The sequence below is a fragment of the Miniopterus natalensis genome, chromosome 9, assembly GCF_054644295.1.
Source record: "Miniopterus natalensis isolate mMinNat1 chromosome 9, mMinNat1.hap1, whole genome shotgun sequence".
NCBI lineage: Eukaryota > Metazoa > Chordata > Mammalia > Chiroptera > Miniopteridae > Miniopterus > Miniopterus natalensis.
Genome location: NC_142089.1, coordinates 67467541 through 67488915, shown reverse-complemented (window position 1 = coordinate 67488915; position 21375 = coordinate 67467541).

Sequence of the window (21375 nt, the reverse complement as noted above, 5' to 3'; positions counted from 1 at the left end):
CACCAGTCATTGCCATACATGGTTCCATTATTAAACCCGAAAGGAGATGAATGGCCTGTTTGACGAGAAGTTTTCAGACTGGCAACAAGTGGCTGGAATGTTGCTTGGTCTGGGCATTGGTTAGAAGACTGCACCACAGTCAGTATATCCCGATTGCATTTTGGGGCTTCTATCAACTCTGCTCCCTGTAATATTTGTTATCTAATCATAAAGCGACCACATGATAAATAGGTTTTTCTGACAAAGGGAAGATGCAACAACTGTAATATGTATAGTTGCTATTAATATTATTTTTCATCATGGGTAGTTTCTCACTGGATCTCAAAGTCACTTGATATTCTCCCTGTCTTCTATTTTGAGTAAAGCAGAAGGAAGAAAGCTGGAAAATGTGCTCTTGACTCAGTCAAAGAATAAAGAAGTACAATCTAATTTCCCCTTTTTCTAAAAGCCCTGATAACTACCAAAATGTAAAATTAAGTAAAAATAAAAATTCTGGCCCAGCTGGCATAGGTTGAGCATCGACCTTTGATCCAGGAGATCCAAGTTTGATTCCCGGTCAGGGCACATGCCCAGGTTGCAGGCTCAATCCCCAGGGAGGGCGTGCAGGAGGCAGCTGATCAATGACACTCATCATTGATGTTTCTCTCTCTCTCTCCCTTTCCCTTCCTCTATCTGAAATCAATAAAGAAATATTTTTTTTAAAAATAGAAATTCTGTCTTCCTGACAGCAGGTTCCAAATTTTCTGCATGCAATGGAACAAGTCCAGCCTTGGAGGTAGGAACGCTAACTTTTAGCCCCCACCCTGCCTCTTAGCAGGTATGGGAGCAAGTCACCCACCTCTGTATCTAGGTCTGTCCAATGTGGGCAGCATCTGCCTTCCCTCCAAGATTTTGGTTGGATAAAATATTTCACGGATGCAAAAGTATTTTATACACTCAGAGTCAGGGCTTCATACCCAGGGCCATGGAACCGACAGGCCTTGGCCTCAGGATTCTAGTGAACATTATGAAGTTATAAATAAAATTGAATGTGTACATGCACATATGCTTTTTTTCTGGGGAGAGGGTCTGTAGCTTTCATCAGATTTTCAAAGAAGTCTATGGCCTAAATTAGTATCCTGTTCCTCTTTTCTCTGTAATTAATTACCAAGTGTTTATTGAGCCTTTACCATGGAATCTGTCATTAGTGGTGCAGCTAACCTCCACTTCTCTTCTAACCCGTGAGCAGTCAAGGAAGGTTTACAGGGTTTATGTTGGTTTGGGTTTCACTTTATAGGAGGGCGGAGTGAGGGTCATGCACCAAGAGACGCCTGAGCAGCATTACCTCATCCCTGGGGGAATCTAACCCCACAGGGCTCTCTCCCAAGCCTCCGACAGGGCGGAGTGCGAGGCTGTCAGGCCTGTTCTAAGTCAGCATAACGTGTTTTCCACTCTAGCAACACCTAACATATGGCGTGTGCACTGATGCTTATGAAAACAGTGATTCATCCTTAATCCTTAAAAAAAACAAACAAAAAAAATAGTCGACCCTATAGGGCCTTGGCTCTCCTCCCTGAATGCCCTTCTGTTTTCCAAAATGTCTGCGTTGTCACCTGCCTCCACCTGGTCCTGTTCGCTCGTCTGCTTTACCTCTCCCGCAGGTTCCTACCGCCGGCCTCCGATGTCTGCCTCCTGCCCTTTGCGTGGCTCTTTCTCTGCACCCGCAGGGTCCCTGCTGGAGCTTTCAGCTGCACATACTCCACCTTCCCTGCACCGCAAAGACGTTTCCTCTCACCTCCATCTCCTGCCTTGCCTGAAGGTCCCCTCCCCGTGCACCCCTCCCAAACCTGGTCTTCTCTATGCCTGCATCATCCTTCCCTATTCCTTACCTCTTCAAAGGAACACCTCCCCGTTTGGGGGAAACGGGGGAGTAAGAAGGTGAAGGAAGGTGTAGGGAGAGACGGGTTATGGAATTAATGAGGAGAAAGGTGGGGGAAGGAAGGTTGCAGGATAAGAACACTGAGAATCACTGACTTTTCCCTCCCCTCCTGATTTATTTCACAAGGTCTTTTGTTTGATGTCCAGCAGGGCAGACGGCAAAGGTGTTATGTTCTGAGGGAAGACAAAGCCTCACCAGTCGTCTGAAAAATCAAAGAAGGAAAAGAACAGAGGGACAGACGAAAGAGGGAAAGAGTAAAGAGACGGCTCGCAGTGGGTAATCTCGTAGTTTAACTCGGTTTCAACCAAAGCAGATCTTAATCAAATAGGCAAATAGCACAAAAGAATCATATCTGGAGACAGAGGCAGCCAGTCATTGTTAATGAGACTTGGGATGAGGGCAGTCTCGAATTATGCAACAAGGTGTGTTTCAAACATTGGCTGTTGCTTGGGGCTGAAAATGCCTTTTCAAATAAAGGCATTATGATTCAGAGAAATCAGACAAAACTGAGTGAATCATGGTTCCACGTAACCTTGAGCAAGTAACAACCTCTCCTAACCTCAGATGCACAAGAGGATACCTTCTTAGAAGTATATCTCTAATGCAAGATTGTTGTGACCAATAATGATGTCTCTCAAGTGCCTGGCATACAGTAGATGTTCAATAAATGATGGCTATTATTACTATTGTTAAAAAACCTGCTAGATATGGTGGTTAGAATCACAGGGGAAAACCACAAAACTGATAACTTGCAGACTGCCAGAAATAAAGAACTGTGCTTTAAAAACCATGGAAAATGATCATATACTTAACAACATTTCTAGAGGAAAATATCCCGAGTTTAACGCCCAGCAGAAGAGTAGATGCTTCTCCAAGTACAGGATCTGCTGGCATCTGTGCCCCGGGTGGGAGACAGGGGGTGGTCCCAGCATGTGGGAGGTAAAGAAAGAGAGTCAACCTCACAAGAAGCGGTCAAGCTTGGATTCCTCATCCATAGAAAAAAGACAGTAGTTTACACTGTACATAGGTTGGAAGAAATAATAATTGATCATTATTCAAAACCTGTGTTTTCTGGAGCAGCAGTTTTATAGGATATTAGCAGGTATTACCAAAATGAGAAATGCTGGGTCACAATGCTGGATCACTGATGGCTATACAATTATATGCTAATTTGCAATGTCCGCCAACATTTTAAATGCACACATCCTTTGACACAGCAATCCTGCTAATGAGATGGAGGGGAGAGATTAAGTTGATTTCTTATTGCAGGGCTTCTTCAAGACAGGAATGTAATATGTAGCTTTTCCCAAATATATTTCAACTCAGGCGCCTTTTCTTATAGAACATCTCCTGGGACTAGTGTTCCAAGGAAGACATTTGGAAACACTAAATTAGATCATGCGTGTGTGAGCTGTACAGATGGCGCTCCACAAGCCTTTTATTTTCTTCTGATGGTCCCAGGATTAGCCCTAGACCTCCTATCCTATCACCACCATCTGTTCCTTATGACCAAAGTCTCTCTTCTCCCTGGCTTGCTGAAGGATACAATATGGTCCAATAACTTCTCCCTTCCCTCCTGTTTCTGAAATAGAGAGTCGCTTAGAAGTTTTCTAAAGATCTTTACTGCTTATAGCTAGAAGAAATGAAGAACAGCCCTGGCCAGATAGCTCAGTTGGTTAGGGTGTCACCCAGATACGCCAAGGTTGCAGGTTCGATCCCTGGTCAGGGCACATGCAAGAATCAACCAAGGACCCTGGCTGGTTTGGCTCAGTGGTTAGAGCATCGGCCGGCAGACTGAAGTCTCCGGTTCAGTCCCGGTCAAGGGCGTGTACCTCTGTTGCAGGCTCGATCCCCGCCCCTGTCTGGGCCCATGGAGAGGCAACCAGTCGATGTGTCTCTCACATCGGTGTTTCTCTCTCTCCCTTCCACAATCTCTGAAAAGCAATGGAAAAATATCCTCCTCCAGTGAGAATTAAAAAAATAAAAGAATCGACCAATGAATGCATCAATAAGTAGAATAACAAATCGATACCTCTCTCTCTTCCCCTTCCTCCCCCTCTCTCTCTCTAAAAAAAAAAAAGAAAGAAAGAAAAAAGAAATGATGAACAAAAACATTTTTTGCTCCAACTCTCCTCATTTATTCACTTCTCTATTCTACGTGGAGTGACAGGGCCAAGCACAGATACTAGAGGTGAGTCTGGGTACATTAAAGACTTGAAGTAAAACTCATCTACATTTCAAAGAAAAATTAAATAATAGATCATGGGTTTTTCAACAGAAAAGCTAGGGGAGTTTTTCTGTTTTCAGACTGTGGACTGAACAACAAACTGGAACAGAGGCTGGAGAACCAAGAGCAGTCAGACTGAAGTCGTTTCTGGAGAGATCTTCCCCTTCCTTCCTTGAGTCATCGTTAGTCATTTGCCCAAGGATTTGAAGTGGTGCAGGAGAGTGGGTGTCACCACTGCTCAAGGAAGGAGGGCCCAGAGCAAGGGTCTTGCGGGGAAGATGCTGTAAACAATGGGGCACTGGTAACTGGGTAGCATCGACAAAGAGAAATAAATCTGTGAGTGAGTGAGTGAGTGAATGAATGAATGAATGAATGAATGAATGAGAAAACTGGACATAAACTGACTATAAGTTAAAAAATCTTTGTGTCTTGAGATTTAAAAAGTAAAGATCTTAAAAAGGGCTGAATGCAGTTGACCAGGGAAGCTGTTCTGTTACAGTCGAAGTGAGGCTCTCCTTAAGAGAAAGGCCTAACTTAATCACAGTTGTTCCAATTCCTTCTCAAGGCACTGACACCCAGCAGATGTCTGGGGAAAGGTCATTCTAGCAGGCTTGTCAATAGACTGAATTCTGCTCTAATCTGCTCAAAGAGGCTTCTCTTTGTGTGTGAGTGTTTTTTTCTTGATGGTAGAGATCTTCACCAACTAGCCATCAGGGGTTTGGCACTGACTGATGAGTCTCTTAAATTCCTTGAATATGAAACAAACACAATGAACACTGAGGAGAAAAAGAAAATTTAACTGTATGCACAGCTGAAAACATCAATATTTACAAAGGACTCCAATTACCATAATTAATTGTTGTGGGTGTCTTACGAAGACCGTGGAATGTCACATAACTGATGAAGGAAGGCTGTATACAATCTTAAAAGCACATGTAAGCACTGACACACACAGTGAAAAGGAAAAGTTGTTTGGCCAAGAAAGATAGCTTTAAAATTAAATATATTTGTTTAAGTAAAATACAATCGGGAAGACAAACCGTTAACAAGTAAAACATGACCTGCATTCAAAGTCAACAGTGAAATTTTTTAAATTGTTCATTGATTTGAATTATGGATTAAAAAAAAAATACCCCTACATTTTACTGTGAAATAATTGAGAGTTAACTGGAGACTTAAAGCCTTTTTTCAGGATAAAGAAATGAATTCTTAAATTCTTAAAAATTTAACTTATGATAAATTTCCTTTCGGTTAAGTATAATTAAAATGATTGAATTATAACTAACAAAAGGAAACAAAAACTAATAACAGGAAGAACTAAAATGTGAATGTGTTTATGGGTAAGTGAAAGTCATGTTTTTCTAATTAAGGATGAATTAAGGAATACAATTCTTATTAAAAAAGCAACACATGCTTTTCCAAAACCTACTCAATCTTATTTTTTTGTAATAACCTTTTAATCTTTAAAAATCTTTTAATTTTTCTTTTCTTTGCTGAAAGATAACATCTACTTTTTCAAATCACCCTGTTGGTTAAGATTAATGAGTCAGAGGGAAGGTGATCCTGGATGATTCTGCCTCCAGCTGTGGCAGATTAATTTGTAACAGACCAGCACTCCCCCTAGAAACAACTGGGAGAAAATGGAGATGGGGGAGAAGAGTCAGCTGGAGGGCAGCAGAGAGGAACCTAGGCACCTAGCACCTGAGGGGGCAAAATTCTGGAGAGAAGAGAATCGGATATTTGTCAGCTGAAGCAATTTTTCTCTCCAGGGCATTTAATGTCCCAAAACAGCAGAATAGTGGTCAAGAAAAAAGAAAATCAGCAATCTGTGCATTATCGGTTGATGTAGTGATTTCATGAAAATAAGTCTAATTTTGGACAAATATATATATTACTAAGCACCAATGAGAAAGTCCCTGACATCCTTCTAAGCGAGCACTCCAATGATATTGTGCCTGCCCTTCATTTGGAGTTGTCAAGCTCTCATAATCAGAAATGAGTATTTTTAAGCCTTAACAAAATAAACGTTGTAAGTCACCTTGGTGAACAGCCTGGTAAGCAAAGGTAAAGAGCCTTACAAATGAACCAGGTTGGGTTCCCCAGAAGCAGGCGCTGAGATGGAGTTGGAGTCTAAAATGTTTATTAAGGACCAACACCTGTGAAAGGGAGACAGGAAGAAGGAATGGGCAGAGGTGGGAGATGAAGTGTGATGCAGGCTCAACCAGCAGGGAGCTTTCGAGTAAATATTACCCCTCTCAGTGGGCCCCTGTTGGGCCAAAAGGGTCAGACCTTTTCATCCCCTCAGCATCAGTCATGGGATTCAGAATGCCCGATGCAGCATGACCATGGGCAAGGTGGCTCTTGCAGATGCAGCAGGCTCTGAAGGAGTGGACAGCAGGAGGCTTTCTTCTGACCACACTCCCTGCAGCTGGGCAGCAAGTCTTTCATTGAATGAGGAGCTGGCTAGTGCATTTCCATGTTTCCTGAGCAGCAGTGGCCACGAAAATGGAGCTCACTATACTGAAGGGGAATGGGGTCAAGGAGGGGATGGTTCCACCCAAGCACCTGTTCATTCATCACTCCCAAACATTCACTGGGCACTTGTACTGGACCTAGAGCTCTACGAGGCCCAGTGGAACCAGAACCGAGACTCACACCATCTCTGTCCTTAAACACCATCCATTCAGGGAGAGTAGGCAGATATGCATGCAGAGGGGCAGAGGAGGGCCACCTCACCCAGCCAGGGTGGGGAAGGGGTCAGGATTCTTCCTATCTTCCCACATAAGTGCTTTCTGGACAGGTACGCCTGCCATATAACTAACTAGGCAGACACTGCTATCTATGATAGAGCACACCCATGAAGACTTAAGGAAAAAGTAAAACTTAGGGGCAAAAATGACTTAGGTGCCATTTTCAATCGTCATATGAAAGCGAATCACCACCTACTTCCCTAGGCTTTGTTTATTCATCTGTAAACAAAGGGAGACTCTATTTCAAAGAACAAATTAATTTCCATGAAATATATTCACTGTAATTACAGAGTTTAGTCAGGATTATGTAAAATCTGAATTTTTTTCTCCCAGCTGTAGAAGGCTAGTAAGTTAAATGTACAATCTACAGAAAGAGCTAAGAACATGGCTATTTTTATCTCTTTTGTTCATAGCCATATCCCAGCTTCTAGAGCAGTGCCTAGTACATACGAGAAACTCAATAGTATTCATAGAGTCAGTTACTGAGCGTGCCATAGTCACTTCTCTCCTCTTCTTTATTCCCTCTCCTCCCTGCTACCTTTCTTCCACACTTCCCCTGCCTAGGAACACCTCTTAGCTAAGACTGTGGACTGATACACCTGTAAGTGGCTTCTCCAGGTGCCCAGGGCTTCCACCCAGCATGGTGCTGGGTTGCAAAGGTGAGCATCCTGAGAGAGAGGAAGCCATACAGAAGCCACAGTGCTTTTTATGACCTAGCCTCAGAGGTCAAACTGGATCACATCCACTGCATCATTCTATTTGTTGAGATAGTCACAAAGATTTTCCCAAGTTCAAACATAGGGAACATACCTTCTCAATGGTGGAATGTCAACATCGTATTGCAAAAAGAACATGTAGGGTGATTATGCATATAATATATTATATACATTATATATTCCAGAGGATGCATATGCATACATCTCTTGGAAAATACAATCTGCCATAGTACTCAAACTTTCCCCTGCACCCACATTATCAGCCATCCTCCATCCTAACCTTCACTTTTTTTTTAAAGATTTTTTTTTTTATTGATGTTTAGAGAGAAAGGAAGGGAGAGGGAAAGAGGAAGAGAAACATTGATCGGCTGCCTCTTGCACACCTCCTACAGGGGATCTAGCCCGAAACCTGGCACGGGCCCTGACTGGGAATCGAACTGGCAACCTTTTGGTGCACAGGAGGACACCCAACCAACTGAGCCACACCAGCCAGGGCACCTTCACATTTTTGTGTGGTATTCAGGAGCCCTGCAATACAAATATGAATAGAACAGCACTCCTTCCCATTCTTGCCAACACTCAGAACTGGAGGGGCCAGAGTGGTTGGGGAATGCAAAAGTGGAACATTGGGAATGTTTATCTCATCACGTAGAGGCCTCGTTTGGGCTCTGGGTGACTTGGGAGCAAAGCCACATACAACTGTCATCACTGTCACGTCACCTGTGTCAGCTTACCATTTCAGTTCCTTTTTACTCCTCATTTTCATTGCTTATTTATCATACTTGTTTGGCTTATATTATAGGGAATAAATCTTCTTGGGAAAGAGGAAGACATTACTGTACAATGTTAAAACTCTAGGTTCATTTATTTACGGACAATGCTTATGGCATCATTAGGAATTTTCAGCTAAATTCATTTATGCTGGGCGACCCACTTGACAGAAAGTGAATTTCCGACTAGGTCAATACTAAGGCAGTAATACACTTCTGGGCTCTCAATGTCAGGGTGCAATTCAATTATTTTTACTATCAATGGATATATTCATTAGCCAGAGTTAAAATCATCTAAAACCCTCTTCCAACAAAATGATTAGACTAAAATAACATCCAGAGTGCTTAGATTGAAAACAAATTGGCATTATTCAATTTCCAAATACAGTACCTTGAATAACAAATTTAAAGAATGCATTCTTATCTCATTGCTGGTATCGCTTCATAATTGTTCTTTATGTTCTCTCTTCATTTTTTTCTCAAAAGATGGGGAAGGGGTGACTAATGCAAAAGCAAAGCCAGTAACTTATCTAAAGCCATAACTGCTTTTCCTGTATCCTAAACCCTCAAGAGGGGTTTCCGCAGAAAAAGGGGGGGCGAAATTACACCTTATCCAGGGGAATTTAGAGAGCTAGAAATAAGACAGCCTTAAAAGTTGTAACAGATATCTTTCTGGTTTATGACCACATTCTCTAACATCTGTTGAGGGACATTTTCTGACCAGAGGTCCTGTCAGTATCAATAAGGAAAGATGCTTTCCTCATTGTTCTAGAATCCACAGTGTCCAGGGTTATTGAAATGTATGTATGCTGTAGTTCATACCAGAGAATAGAGCCTGAGTAAAGAGGGACGAAAAAGGGGAGTGTGGAATAAAGTGTGGAGTTGCCCCTGGCCCTGCTTTGAACTCTCCCTGGCTTTTTGGAACTTAACCAAGATCAAGCAGGCAGTTGCAGCCAGCTCCAGGCCTCTGGTTCTCTGTATAAATTTAGGAGTAGATTTTGAGGTTAAGATTATGAAGTTTTGTGGTAACTTTAAACTGGAAAGTATTGCATTCACCTTTTATATTCCCCAAAGAAAGAAGAAATGCCCAGCCATGTAATGAAACTCCTTTCAATCTGACCATTGTGTTAGGAACAGATTTCACACTGAGCAAATCTTTGCAACCAGACTCAAATGTTTCCCATTAAGGCCATGCACGCGTATAAATGTGCAAGTGCCTGCTGCAAAGTGTGCAGTTCTCCAAGCAAAATGCACACACTGGGTGATTTGGATGGAGTATCAGAAAACGGATCCAAGGTTAACACTTGTTTGCACTTATTATTGTCATAGCTCAGAGCCTAAACAGTGAGAAAGCAAGCTCCCTAAATAGTCTTGGGAGGACACCCCCATCTGATTAGATGCAACAGGCATAGCTCAGATTGTTGCAGCCTTAATTCCTTGAATAAGAATTGGCCATTTTCAACATATCTTACAGTTTGGCAACTTTTGTTTCAATGTAAAACAAGTGCTAGAGAGTGCAGTTAAAAAATGATACAGCTCTGGCCAGTGTGGCTCAGTTGGTTGGAGCATCCTCCCCTACACTCCTGGTTCCATTTCCCAGTCCGGGCACATGCATAGCCAGGTTGCAGGTTTGGATCCCTGGTCGGGGTGCGTGCAGGAAGCAATCAATCAATGTTTCTCTCTCATATCGATGTTCTCTCTCTCTTTTTCTCTGTCTCCCTTCCTGTCTCTAAAATCAATTATATATATTTTTTAAATGACACACAAAAATTTTAAACTATCAAAAGAGATTCTACTAAAATGATTTTCACTAAAGTTGAAGATAACATTAACAGCAAGTCTCAATTTGCTATAAGATAGTTCTTTTTATTTTTTTAAAATATATCTTTATTGATTTCAGAGAGAGGAAAGGAGAGGGAGAGAGAGACAGAAGCATCAATGATGAGTCATTGGGGATCAAGCCCACAGCCTGGGGATGTTCCCTGGCTGGGAATCGAACCTCGATCCCCTGGATCCTAGGTCGATGCTCAACCGCTGAGCCACGCCCAGCAGGACAAGATAGTTCATATTTTTACTTTTTTTGGGGGGGGGGCACTTTCCCTTCCCTTCCCCTTGTCACAGAGTAAATGGTAAAACCCACCTCTTCTTATAAAATAGCTGCATTCTAGAGGGCCTAAAACTAGATTAAAGACGCCAGGTATAACTACAATAATGCTAATGAGAACAAAAACAATGGCACTTATAAAATGCTCTGATCCCAGACTTCAGGAAAGGTTATAGATGCTATCTTATGAATTCTTTTTGAATAATGGGCATTGTTATCTCCACTTTATCAGTGGGGAGATCAAGGCATCCAAAGTCGGAGAAGTCATAAGAGTCCTCAATGTCACCAGCAGCCTCGGACCCCTAGAGGACAAGCTCATCCTAGAGGCGATTTTACGTTCTCAGCTCAGAGATCACATTCCTGTGCACACACACCAGGAGTAACTTTCGTAGAGCACCTGCTGACTGAAGTAAGTGAGAAATAAGCAGGAAAGAGAATACAGACAAAAACAAAGGCTGATCTGTGACTCCTCAAAGAAGTTATTTCTATAATTGTTCAAAAGAAGGCCATTTTTCAGAATCTTAGAAAGTTTTAGCCTAATTTAATACAACTTCATGACTCAAATAACTGTGCTGAAAGTTCTCCTTTATCATTTCAGAATTTTAAAATATATTGAATACTTTCACCTAATGTTTCAAACTTAATACAGTGGCCTTCAATATTTTAAAGCGACATTTTAAATTGATTTCAATCTGTACTATGTCATATAAAAATATGTCTACTGTTACTTTATTGTGCATTGATGTCAAGTAACATACAAAATAAAAATACATTTCCACTATTCAATGTATTCAGGTTTTGGAATGTTGATTTGCAGTGTTGTAGGGATTATTTCTGTTTGTCTGAAATTCATCCCAAGAGCCACTCCTACTTCGTGGGGGTTTTTCCCCCTTCGATTTAATGTTTTTTATTTGCTTAGAGTTCAAGTGGTTAGAGTAAGTAAGGAGAAAGGGTGATGTTCTCACCTGGGAGCATAGCCAGCCTCCAGCAAAACTTTCCTTTCTCCAGCCCCTCTCCCCACTTTTTTTTTTTTTTTTTGGTCACTAGTTTCAATCATCTGAGACTGTCACCAAAATGTTCACTGACTGCAATTTAAGGTGATATTGACCCAGAAGTATGTGCATTGTAGCTAGCTTTTGAGGCCTAACCGTTTCCCAGGGTCCAAAGGCCGTTGCCATTTGTAATGGCAGAATTTCAGGTACGTTGACAGACGGTCGGGGAGCCACTTTTGAAACTGGAGTCAATCCCCTCAATTCGCCACAAAAGTAACTTCTTATATGTGAGGCAAATTCTGAGTACAGGTTTCAATACTTTTCAATTTGCCTTAAATTTTAAAAACCTAACAAAGCTGGCCCAGCCGGCGTGGCTCAGCGGCTGAGCATCGACCTAGGATCCAGGAGATGACGGTTCGACTCCCGGTCAGGGCACATGCCCGGGTTGGGGGCTCGATCCCCAGTCGGGGGCGTGCAGGAGGCAGCCGATCAATGACTCTCATCATTGATGTTTCTCTCTCTCTCTCCCTCTCCCTTCCTCTCTCTGAAATCAATAAATATGTATTTAATAAAAAATTAAAAATAAAAATAAAAAACACTAAGAAAACTGGAAAGTAGTCTGCCAAAGAGTGAGGATCATGGTCTCTCCAAGTCCCTGAATTGCAAACCAGAGATGGATGATCCCCTTAGACCTCCAGTGGCCCCCTGCACCCCACTGCACCCCACTGCACCCCACTGCTACGGGGGAGGGAGGAGCAACAGGAGAAGCAAGAACCGCAGGCCTGACAGCAGCATCTGCCAGGAAGCTATGCTCCTCATGGAAACTCCAGACACAGGACGGCTGAGGCCTAGAGTCTCACAATTAAAGATTCGCCCCTCTCTCAATAAAATGGAATAACCCAGCGGAAAGTCATGTCTTATTTGATGACCTAAGAGCACACTCAGCACCTACAACAGAAATACATATGGTGTTGGTTAAAGCTCAGATTCAGTGATCCGCACAGAATCACTGAATCAGAATCCTGGGTGCCCCTGGAGCCCAGGAATCTGAATTGTAACCAAAAGTCTCATTTCAGTCTGCAGAGTGAAGTGGGAGAACTTCTGGTTAGAGCTAGAGAGAAATAAAGGGAAAGCAAAAATAGACTGTGGGGCCTGGGGTTGTATGTGGAATCAAAGGTAAATACTCATAAAGCACGGCTTTTTTGACAAGTTAAGCCAGTCTTGGAAGGCACAGAGAAGGCCAAAAGGGAAAATCAATGAGAAAAAAGGAAAGAAAAAGTGCACAAGTTTTATGGACCTGCCATGTGCCTCTAAAATGTTGTCCTACGTTAAATAGGTCTTTGCCACCTCACCAAGGAAGGAGTTTTGTCCTTCCTTCCTTCCTTCCTTCCTTCCTTCCTTCCTTCCTTCCTTCCTTCCTTCCTTCCTTCCTTCCTTTTTTTCTTCCTTCTTTTTCTTTCCTTTTTATATAAAAAGATTCCTTCCCTATTCAATGCACAGAATTTCGCTAAGAAAATATGGGCCTTTTTGAGAGTGAGAAAGGTTTTCGTTTTTTTTTTACAAATACATGCTATGAATCCCATGTATTTTCCCACATTCGTTTATTCCGTGGGATCTACAAAGATGGTAATTCTTCAGATTCTTTTTTTTTAATATAACACCTCGCTTAAAATAAGCAAAATGTTTTATTCGCACAAGTATCTTTTACTAATTCTACCCAATATTAGGAGCTTTATAGCTCCATAGACTATCATGATTAACCTTCCTGGAATAAAACTTTAGGGATGTGCTTTGGACCCACAAAAGAAATTAAATGCACAGTTAAGACTGGTTTTCATCATCAAGTTGCAACAGGGAATTCTCTTTAAAGACGTCTCCTGCTGCCTTCATTAGAGTCTTGATCTCTTGCTGCAAATTTATATTCCTTTGTGGGTTTACGGCAGATATTGGATATCCTTTTAATCCATATTTATTAAGCCAGCTATTGACAAGTCTCATTCTGCCACAAATCCATGAACAACGTTCCCGTGGCCACTCTAGTGGAAGTCTTAAGTAAATACATTTCAAGATAAGTGGCCATTTTTCACAGGGCATTTTTTTAAATGTGAAAGTTAAAAACACATATTAAGATATATTTTGACTTGCTCCATAAGCCCCAATCAACCAGCAAAAGTTAAGTATGCCAATAACAGAACACAAAAAGACAGGTTTTCTGCTCCCCACCCCCACCCCCTACACCCACCATCTGCTTTTCCAAATAGCCACTCCCAGTTTAGGACCATCTGTACCTGAGCAAAGTTCTTGATTGGAAGAAACTTTGACCTAGAGACAAGGTGGGAGAGTTTGCCTGATTGCTCTTAGGTCCGTTCATTGCCCCTCTGTTCTGCATCACCAAAACTGGCCTGTTACAAAGTCCATTTCTCATGCCCCTTGCCAACTGGCATCCAGCTAGGTGTAGTCAACGGGAGGCACTGGACAGAGACTGGGGAGCAGGAGGAAAGGGAGAAGTCAGAGTGTTTTTCCCCCTTTGTCTGTCTCAGGCAGCATGCTTGGCCATGGCTGCACCAACTCCATGGTTGCAGCTCCTACAGGGCAACCTCCCACTGGCTGAACCTTAGTGGAAGCCAGTTGGCAAGGGAGTCTGGGAAATGCCATTTGCAGATCAGCCCCTTGTGCATAATCCAGAGCAGAACAGGGAAGTATGAAGACTGGATCTGAGCACAACCAGCCAAATGACCAGTACAGGGGCTAAACTAAAACTCACTTTGGTCCTCTCTAGCTCAGTAGGGTGAAGAATGAGAGCCAACTCCCATGCAGTCCTGCAATATTTGTGGAGCATTTCTCAGGCATTAGGTACTATTCTAGGTGCTAAGAATGCAAAGATAGATAACATATCATCCCAGCTCTCACAGACAGGCCTGAGCTTGAGTCCCAGCTCTACATCCTTACTTTTAGTTAGCTTTGGGCAACTCACTTGGCCACTGCAAACCTCCTGCTCCATTGTGAAACCGGGAGGTAAAAGGATCTACTTCCCTGGAATTGTTTTAAGGGTTGCCTGAGATAATTGCTTACAGTAGGCATTCAGTGAACATTTGTTGGATAAAATTGCGCCTACTGAGCCAGGTACTGCACAAGTAAAATGAAGTTACACTCCACTGATTGCCTCCTCTGTGCCAGGCACATACATTACTTTAATTCTTACAACAACTGTCCAGGTAGGGTAACAAGCAGCTTTAAAACAATCTGCTAAGGGCTTTAATTATGGCACCTACAAAGTATGATAGGAACTAGTGAGAAGGAATTTGTAGAGACTACACAGAGAAATACAAGGATTTCATCCAGAAGAGAAGGAGGCAGGGCCGGGGGGGCGGGGGGGGCACTTTGTAATAATAACAGTAATAACCGCAATAGCTGACACCGACTGAGAACTCACCCCATGAACTGCAGCATCACTGAGCCCTCCCAGAGGTATGTAGTCCTATCAACCCCACGTTACAGAGAAACTAAAGCTTAGAGTCTCCCAGCTAGGAAGGCCAGGATCTGAACTGGAACGTGCCTGACTCCGAAGCTAAAGCTCCAAGGAGCCGCGCAGTGCCCTCTGAGTTTATGGACATGTAGGGTTTTTTTGTTTTGTTTCGCTTTTTTTTAACCCTCACCCGAAGATAGGGCTTTATCAATTTTAGAAAAGAGGAATCCTGACCGGAATCAAACCCACGGTGTACAGGACAATGCTCCAACCAACTGAGCCACCCCGCCAAGGCTATGGACCTATGATTTTATTAAGAATTAACCAGCACATGGCAGCTTCACAAATGACAAATCCGTGTGCTCACATCCAGCAGACTGTCGCCTCCTTGGGGGAACCGTGATTCTGAAGACACTTAATTCTTTTGGAAGTCCCACCTGTTTGATTCCAGCTGCACAGCCTCCACGCAGAGGAGGGCCTGGGGACACAGGGCTGTGTCCTGGAGCGGGGGAGGTGGCTGAGGCAAACATAACAACTCTCTAGAAATAAACTGTGTGGACTTTAGAGAGGAGTTAACTCTTTCAAGGGTTTAATATTTGGTTTAATTATCTCTCCAGGTTACTAAATGGCACCCCATGGTCTCGCTGAGTAAATGTATCTCTCAAATGGGAGCCATTGACTAACCTACTTCAGGCATCAATTCTCCCGTCTTGGGCAGCTTTTCTTTAAAAGGCCAGTTGCAGACAAGATCATTACTTTTCTGCTTAAAAGAAGGCGGGAGAAGTCCTTAAAACTTTCCAAGATTGCTTTAAAGGAAAAAAATATGATTTCTTGTTTTTCCTATTTCTCCAACCTTCTGTGTTGCTGGGGGAGATGAGATATTTGCAAATAAAAGGAGACCTTGTCTTCAAATTTCAGAGCTGTTCAGTTACAAACACAGCCACCTGCAAAGTTGGAAATCAACTGCGCTCTTCTTTAAAGCTTTTTCAATGCAACTGCTAACCTGTCTAGATGTTTAACTTTCAGGTTTCAAAACCTGTCAGTTAAAACTTGCTTACTGTTACTCCTTTTCTCCGAAGCTGTAAGCCTGAAGAGAAATTATGTAGCAAATTAGAAACAAGGAACTAAGACTTGATAGCAACACAAAAGAGCGGCTGATGGGCTGGGGCCGAGAACCGACAGGCCTGGCTCTGAAATGAATAAGGCTTCGCCGGCTCACCTACCCGCGCCCCTAATGAGGCTGTGCCTTCTCAGTTCCGAAACAAGCCGTCAATTGATCCCTTCGCGAGAACACCTGGTGTATTCTGAGAAAGAAAAAAAATTAGTCAGACCTGTTGTTGCTAGAGTTTACCAGTCAATTCCATTAAATTGTGGCGTTGGTAGCAATGGGTAGACACAGCTCATTAAAAACACCATTTGGGGAAATCCTCAGGCAACGGAATAGTCATTACTAAACTAATTCTATTGGCCCGAAAGAGTTAATTCAACTCCTAAAGGGAAGCAATTTACTTTCTAGTCCCCAGGAGGATGAGCCGGCCTCTTACAGAGCTTAACACAATGAAGCTGTTTTATACCAGCCTTCCCCTCCGCTCCCCAAGCTGCAGCCCCCTGACAGTGGACAAGCCCAAGATGGGGTGTGCTGGGAGGGTCACCTCGCATTCTTCCGTGGGGAGGGGGAGGCTGTAAGCTCAGGCTACGGGGTAATGCTGAGTAAATCCGTGCATGCGAGGAACAAGCACAAGGACAAATCCCTTGACTTTGTGTGTCTGGATTCTAAACACCTCCCTGGATTCTAACGGCAGAGCCAGATCAATCTATCAACAAGAGTGGCTAAGGAATACCTGATTTATATGCAGCCTTAGCAGTGTATCACTGGGCACAAAGTGCCAGTGTCAACAGTTCTGCACAGGCTCCCGTCCTGGCCGACGGAGAACAGAGGTTGTCACCTCCTGGACCACAGCGTCCTCACTGCCAAAGAGCAGGGAGCAGAAGACAGAGAAGTGTTAAAGGACCGACACATTCCTTACAGATACTTTTTCATTTTTTAACAATTCATTATGAAAAATATCAAACATAGATCAAAATCGACATAATATTATAATAACCGCCTCATAATCTTATAATGACTCCCTATGTACTTATTACCCAGCTACAACAGTTAATAACTTACAGCCAATCTTATTTCAGCTGCACCCCCATCCACTCCCTGCCGCTGTGCTGTCTTGAAGCAAATCCCAGACTTTCTATCATTTCATCCATAAATATTTCAGCGTGTATATCCAAAAAAGAAAGGTTTTTTTCATTATTACCAAATACAAAACAATTATTTCCCTAAAAAAATCAAGTGACAGTATGCTAAATGAAATAAGCCATTCACAAAAGGACAAATATGTAATTCCACTTATCCGAGGTTCCTAGAGTACTAAAATTTATAGAGAAAAACAGTGAAATGGTGGTTGCCTGGGGCTAAGGGAGGAGGGAATGGGGATTATGGTTTAATGGGTACAGTTTCAGTTTTGCAAGATGAGTAGAGTTCTGTGTTCTGACAGCGGTGATGGCCGCACAGCAATGTAAATGTGCTCGGTGCTAAAGAACTGTGCATTTAAAAATGGTTAAGGTGATACATTTTATGTTAGGTGTATGTATTTTACCACAATTTTTTAAATGGTAAATTAAATATAAAACTCTTCACATCATAAAGTACTTACTAAGTGTTTAATTATCACATAAATGTCATAAATTTTGTTCAGTTTGTTTGCTTGGATCAGAATCTGCGTGAGGTTCACACACTGTGGTTGGTTGTCAGGTCGCTTTAAATCTTTATGTTCCACCTCCGTCTGTTTTTCACTCATCGCAATTTATTTATTGAAGAAGTTTTCCTGTAGTTTTCCGCAGTCCAGATTTTGCTGTTTGCACCTTTGTGGAGTCCTGTGTTCTCTGTCTTCTGGAAAACTGCAAGTTGGATCAGGAAAACAGATCAGATTTAAATTTGATATTTTTTTGGCAATACGACTACATAGGTTCAACTATATCACTGTAAGAGGGTATGATTGACCCAAAATGTGAGTGTGCAAAGATTAATCAACACACTGATGAGCAATTTAGTATTAGCTCTCCATTGACAGTAACCTTGGGAAGGAGGCAAGAGAAATGAGAGGAAATTAAAAAAAAAAGACAGAGAGAGTTCTGACAATTCTAGCCATCAAGGCACCTGAAATTTTGTTAAGTAGGTGAAACTGATACATATGAAACAATTAAATAAGAATAAGTGTATAACTGTGCTGGGACCAGAAACTCCATCACAATCCAAGGGTGAGATCATCTAAAATGGTTTTAGTAGGACAGAGTTCCTGAAATGGGTCTTGAAGAACTGATAGCTTTTGGAAGAAAGAAGAGAAGTAAAACTACACAAAGAAAACACAAAGGCTGCTATTAAGGGCTGGATACAAACAACGATGGAGACAGGTTGGAAATGACAATGCAAAGGCATGGAAACCAGCAGAGATACAAAAATTGGAAGAAATCTAGAGATTAAGGCAAATCAGATGTTATTTATGTACCTCAGCACGATTCTAAGGCCTGCAAATATCATGGGTGCTTGGAGGATCTAATATGCACCTTTTCTAGAGATTAAACACATGAAAAAGAGTTTCATGAAAAATACAGTCAGAATTTGATAGTGTGTTTAGAATTAGCCTCAAAATACTCTGTGGGAGAGGGAGATATAGGTGGATAAAGATGAAAAAAGATTGACAAAGAATTGATCATTTTTAGAGCTGAGTGATGGGTACACAGGGCTCACACTGCCATTCTCTGTGCTTTTGTATGCGTTTGAATAATAAAAAGTTCTCTGTAAACATATTACTGTTAGGGTCAAGGGTCAGTCCTACATCCCATGTTTCCAATGCTGTAGAAGAAAAGGAGTCACTGGACCAGAAGACGCAGAGCCTGTCTCTTCTGTGACTAAACTATTTAACTCTGAGCCAATTACTTCACCGCTGTGGGCTCAACTCCCTTCTCTGTAAAATGAAGGGAAAGGAAAAAGAACTAACATTGCCCGAGTGCCGCCCGGCCGGGCGTGGCTCAGGAGATCGGGGTTCGATTCCCGGTCAGGGCACATGCCCGGGTTGCGGGCTCCATCTGGGGACGTGCAGGAGGCAGCCGATCAATGACTCTCATCATTGATGTTTCTATCTCTCTCTCCTCTCCCTTCCTCTCTCTGAAATCAATAAAGATATATTTAAAAAAAAAAAAATACTGAATGCCTACTATGTGCAGGAATTGCATGATGACCTCTATATACATGATCTTAGTTATCACAATGGTGGGCACAGTAAGGTGGGGATATGTGACCTCCGTTGCTTCTGTTTTGCTGGGTAAGATGTTTCACAAATCCGAAAATTCTATAAAACCAGAGCTCTGGACCTGAAATCCTGCGACAAGGCTCAGTCAATGGAGGTAGCTTGAAGTGGCCTTGATGTCATAGAGCAATACAAAAAGTCAGCAATATCAACTGGCAGCCTACCAAGTGAGTAATGTCCCCAAATACACTAATGAAGATGCAATGACTAGAGCAAAGGGCAGTCTGGTCCTAATCTTTTAGGGCAGGGGTGGGGAACGTCTGGCCCCAGGCCCGTATGCAGCCCTTGAAATCATTTGGTCTGGCCCTGCCAAGGCAACCGCAGGCAGGACTCAAAATTCAATAAATCTAGGAGCTTTTTTCATAGCTAATTTTTAAGTTGGTAATTTTGTATGGCCCTTGAATGATGTTATAAATATCCAAATGGCCCTTCGCAGAAAAAAGGTTCCCCATCCCTGTTTTAAAGAGTGGTAAGGTTACACTTGAAGTTTGGTGTTCAGTTCTGGTTATCATGGTGTCTTAAAAGCAATTCTGAGGCATGTGCATGATAATTTCATTATATTCCTTTTTATTCTATTTGAATATTTTGATAGGCACACTGTATTGCTTAGGATTTAAGTTCAACTATATGTAACAGAGATTCATCTTACCCCCACCCTGCCTGTCCAAAATGGCTTAAACAAGACAATAGTTTATTTCTCTCTCAGATATAAGCACAACTATAGGCAGTAAGGGGTGGAGGGGAGACCAAGTTACCATCCCATGCACCCCCAGATGTTGCCCTGCCCATGTGGCCAATGACGACTCACTGCCAAGTTCTTGTAACAAGCCACAGAGTAGAGGAAGGTGTAAGGACACTGTAAGGATGCATCCCAGAAACAGCACTTCCTGTGGCCAAAATTCATCACAAGGCCACAAGAACTGCTGAAGGATTAAACAAAGTGATGTCTACAAGCGCTGTACTAAAATCCCCAGAGAGGTTGCTTGTCTTATTCCACCCCTGGCACCTTTTGATAAAGTAAAAAGGAGGTATCATTATGCTAGGGATTGGTTAACATTTGAATTAAGAAGCAGTAAATAAATTTCATCAACAAAACTGAAATTTTTAAAACAATTACTTAAAATAGAATAAAAGTATAACTGTCACAGAACAAGAATAAGAATTCAGATTTAGAGTTAGATAAACTCTCTGCCCAAGGGATTTTAAGCAAGATATTTCACCTCCCTAAATTTCAGTCTCCTTATCTATAAATCATGGCTAAAATGCAGTTCACAGAAGTGTTGAAGGATTAAGTGAGATGTCTACAAGCACTGTTGTAATCATGACTCTCTTGGTTCAAATATTAAAATCCCAGTTAAAATTATTTTTTTTAATGTTTTTATTGATTTGAGAGAGACAGACAGAGGGAGAGAGAAATATCGATGTGAGAGAGAAACATTGATTGGTACCCTGATTGGTGATCAAACCTGCAACCTGGGCACGTGCCCCGACCAGGAATCAAACCAACAACTTTCAGTGCATGGGATGACAGTCAACAGAGCCACACCAGCCAGGGCTAAAATTAAATTTTTTTTAATTTTTATTTATTGATTGATTTTAGATTGAGAGAGGAAGGGAGAGAGAAACATCTATTTGTTGTGCCATTTATTCACGCATGCATTCACTGGTTGATTCCTGCATGTACCCTGACCTGAGATCAAACCCACAAGCTTGGCATATCCAGACCACATTACAACCAACTGAGTTACCTGGCCAGGGCTTAAATTAATTTTTTTTAAAGGAATTTACTGGCTCCTATAAGCAGGGAAGTCCATGGATATGACTATGTGTGTAATGTCTGCCTCTTGAATGACACTAAGCTCTGTGAGGACAGAAACTGAATCTGTGCTATTCACATGAGCCCCTGATAAGCACTCAGGACAAATTTCTCAAATCAGTTCATAAATGAGTGGGAAGGAAAGAGGTGTGCTCAAGGTCACACAATTAGTGCAGAACCAAGACCAAAACTGGGCCTCTAAACCCTTTGTTTCTTATCACACCGTACACCTATTACAGGTGAAAAACAAGGCCC